At 40.4% G+C, this 4,094-nt stretch overlaps 1 non-coding gene and 1 pseudogene across 1 annotated transcript; both read left to right on the top strand.

Moving 5' to 3' along the window:
• The window catches only part of LOC107484506 (uncharacterized), a 106,519-nt pseudogene that overhangs the window by 77,599 nt on the left and 24,826 nt on the right, over positions 1–4,094 (top strand).
• On the top strand, positions 2,733–2,836 carry LOC127747388 (small nucleolar RNA R71). The gene has a single exon (XR_008009187.1). It is a non-coding gene; the product is annotated as a small nucleolar RNA R71 (small nucleolar RNA).

Below are 4,094 nucleotides of genomic sequence, written 5' to 3'. Positions count from 1 at the left end.
ATCTCATGTCGGATCTCCGGATATTCACTCTTTTTGAGTTTGAAAGGGACCTCGGGGCTCACCTTCTTCAAGGCCACAACTTCATAGAAGTGGTCTTGATGCACCCTTGAGATGAATCTCTCCATCTCCTATGACTCGGAGGCGGAAGCTTTTGTCCTCCCTTTCTTCTTTCTAGAGGTTTCTCCGGCGTTAGATGCCATAAATGGTTATGGAAAAACAAAAAGCAATGCTTTTACCACACCAAACTTAAAAGGTTTGCTCGTCCTCGAGCAAACGAAGAAAGAAGAGAGTAGAAGAAGAAGAAATAGAGGAGATGGAGATGGCTTTGTGATTCGGCCAAGGGGGAGAAGTAGTGTTTAGGTTGTGTGAAGATGAAGGAGTGAAGATGGGTTTATATAGGGGTGGAGAGAGGGGTAGGGTTCGGCTATGAGAGGGTGGGTTTGGGAGGGAAGGTGGTTTGAATTTGAATGGTGAGGTAGGTGGGGTTTAATGAAGGATGGATGTGAGTGGTGAAGAGAAAGATGAGATTTGATAGGCGAGGGGTTTTTGGGGAAGAGGTGTTGAGGTGATTGGTGAATGGGTGAAGAAGAGAGAGAGTGGTGGGGTAGGTGGGGATCCTGTGGGGTCCACAGATACTGAGGTGTAAAGAAAAAGTCATCCCTGCACCAAGTGGCAAGCAAAAATGCTATCTATGCCAATTCTGGCGTTAAACGCCGGGCTGGTGCCCATTTTTGGCATTTAACGCCAACTTCTTGCCCTTTCCTGGCGTTTAACGCCAGTCTGGTGCCCCTTTCTGGCGTTAAACGCCCAGAATGGTGCCAGACTAGGCGTTAAACGCCCATTTGCTACCCTTACCGGCGTTTAAACGCCAGCAGGTTCTTCCTCCAGGGTGTGCTATTTTTCTTTCTATTTTTCATTCTGTTTTTGCTTTTTCAACTGATTTTGTGACTTTCCATGATCATCAACCTACAGAAAAACATAAAATAACAAAGGAAAATAGATAAAATATAACATTGGGTTGCCTCCCAACAAGTGCTTCTTTAATGTCAGTAGCTTGACAGTGGGCTCTCATGGAGCCTTACAGATACTCAGTGCAATGTTGGAACCTCCCAACACCAAACTTAGAGTTTGAATGTGAGGGTTCAACACCAAACTTAGAATTTGGTTATGGCCTCCCAACACCAAACTTAGAGTTTGAATGTGGGGGCTCTGGTTGACTCTGTTTTGAGAGAAGCTCTTCATGCTTCCTCTCCATTGTGACAGAGGGATATCCTTGAGCCTTAAACACAAAGGATTCTTCATTCACTTGAATGATCAATTTTCCTCTGTCCACATCAATCACAGCCTTTGCTGTGGCTAGGAAGGGTCTGCCAAGGATGATGGATTCATCCATGCACTTCCCAGTCTCTAGGACTATGAAATCAGCAGGGATGTAATGGTCTGCAATCTTTACCAGAACATCCTCTACAAGTCCATAAGCTTGTTTTCTTGAGTTATCTGCCATCTCTAGTGAGATTCTTGCAGCTTGTACCTCAAAGATCCCTAGCTTCTCCATTACAGTGAGAGGCATGAGGTTTACACTTGACTCTAAGTCACACAGAGCCTTCTTAAAGGTCATGGTGCCTATGGTACAAGGTATTGAAAACTTCCCAGGATCTTGTCTCTTTTGAGGTAATCCCTGCCTAGACAAGTCATCCAGTTATTTGGTGAGCAAAGGAGGTTCGTTCTCCCAAGTCTCATTACCAAATAACTTGTCATTTAGCTTCATGATTGCTCCAAGGTATTTAGCAACTTGCTCTTCAGTGACATACTCATCCTCTTCAGAGGAAGGATACTCATCAGAGCTCATGAATGGCAGAAGTAAATCCATTGGAATCTCTATGGTCTCAGTGTGAGCCTCAGATTCCCATGGTTCCTTATTAGGGAACTCATTCGAGGCTAGTGGACGTCCATTGAGGTCTTCCTCAGTGGTGTTCACTGCCTCTCCCTCCTCTCCTAGTTCGGCCATGCGGATCATGTTAATGGCCTTGCATTCTCCTTTTGGATTCTCTTCTGTATTGCTTGGAAGAGTACTAGGAGGAAGTTCAGTAATTCTCTTACTCAGCTGTCCCACTTGTGCCTCCAAATTCCTAATGGAAGACCTTGTTTCAGTCATGAAACTTTGAGTGGTTTTGATTAGATCAGAGACCATGGTTCCTAAGTCAGGATGCCTCTGCTTAGAATTCTCTGTCTGTTGCTGAGAAGATGATGGAAAAGGCTTGCCATTGCTAACCCTGTTTCTTCCACCAGTATTATTGTTGAAACCTTGTTGAGGTCTCTGTTGATCCTTCCATAAGAGATTTGGATGATTTCTCCATGAAGAATTATAGGTGTTTCCATAGGGTTCTCCCATGTAATTCACCTCTTCCATTGAAGGGTTCTCAGGATCATAAGCTTCTTCTTCAGATGAAGCGTCCTTAGTACTGCCTGGTGCAGCTTGCTTGTTCTAAGCTAATATGGCATTCAGAGTATCAATCTCAAGAACTCCTTTCTTCTGATTTGTCCCATTGTTCACAGGATTCCTTTCAGAAGTGTACATGAATTGGTTATTTGCAACCATTTCAATTAGTTCTTGAGCTTCTGTAGGCGTCTTCTTCAGATGAAGAGATCCTCTAGCAAAGCTATCCAATGACATCTTGGACAGTTCAGACAGACCATCATAGAAAATACCTATGATGCTCCATTCAAAAAGAATGTCAGAGGGACATTTTCTGATTAATTGTTTGTATCTTTCCCAAGCTTCATAGAGGGATTCTCCTTCCTTCTGTTTGAAGGTTTGGACTTCCACTCTAAGCTTACTCAATTTTTGAGGTGGAAAGAACTTTGCCAAGAAGGCATTGACTAGCTTTTCTCAAGAGTTCAGGCTTTCTTTAGGTTGTGATTCCAACCATATCCTAGCTCTGTCTCTTACAGCAAAAGGGAATAGCATAAGTCTGTAGACCTCAGGGTCAACCCCATTAGTCTTAACAGTGTCACAGATTTGCAAGAACTCAGCTAAAAACTGATGAGGATCTTCCAATAGAAGTCCATGGAACTTGCAATTCTGTTGCATCAGAGAAACTAATTGAGGCTTAAACTCAAAGTTGTTTGCTCCAATGGAAGGGATAGAGATGCTTCTCCCATAGAAGTCGGGAGTAGGTGCAGTAAAGTCACCCAGCACCTTCCTTGCATTGTTGGCATTGTTGTTGTTTTTGGCTGCCATGGGTTCTTCCTGTTTGAAGATTTCTGTTAGGTCCTCTACAGAAAGGTGTGCCTTAGCTTCTCTTAGCTTTCGCTTCAAGGTCTTTTCAGGTTCAGGGTCAGCCTCAACAAGAAGGCTTTTGTCTTTGCTCCTGCTCATATGAAAGAGAAGAGAATAAGAAAATAGGGAATCCTCTATGTCACAGTATAGAGATTCCTTGAGGTGTTAGAGGAAAAGAAAAATAGAAGGAAGAAGTAGAGAATTCAAACTTATCAAGAAAGATGGAGTTCGAATTGTGCATTAAGGAATAGTGTTAGTCCATAAATAGAAAGATGTGAGAAGAGGGGAAGAAATTTTTGAAAACAAAGTAAAAGATTTTTTTTTAAAAAAAAAACATTTTGAAAAATAGTAATTGATTTTCGAAAACTAAGATTGGAAAAAAAAATCAAGTGATTTTTGAAAAAGATTTTGAAATTAGAAATCAAAAAGATATGATTGAAAACTATTTTGAAAAAGATGTGATTAAAAAGATATGATTGAAAAGTTATGGTTTTAAAAAGATATGATTGAAAATATATGATTTGAAAAACAATTTAAAAAGATTTGCTTTTAAAAATTAATGACTTGGCTAACAAGAAAAGATATGATTCAAACATTAAACCTTTCTCAACAGAAAAGGCAACATACTTGAAATGTTGAATCAAATCATTAATTGATAGCAAGTATTTTTGAAAAAGGAAAGAAATTGATTTTGAAAACATATGATTGAAAAGATATGATTTGAAAAGGATTTGATTTTGAAAAATTTTGAAAACTTGAAAAAAAATTTGAGTTAAAAACAGAATCTTCCCTCTTGTGCCATCCTGGCATTAAA

The sequence above is a fragment of the Arachis duranensis genome, chromosome 4, assembly GCF_000817695.3.
Source record: "Arachis duranensis cultivar V14167 chromosome 4, aradu.V14167.gnm2.J7QH, whole genome shotgun sequence".
NCBI classification, from domain to species: Eukaryota; Viridiplantae; Streptophyta; class Magnoliopsida; order Fabales; family Fabaceae; genus Arachis; species Arachis duranensis.
This window is presented reverse-complemented; position numbering and strand designations above follow the sequence as displayed.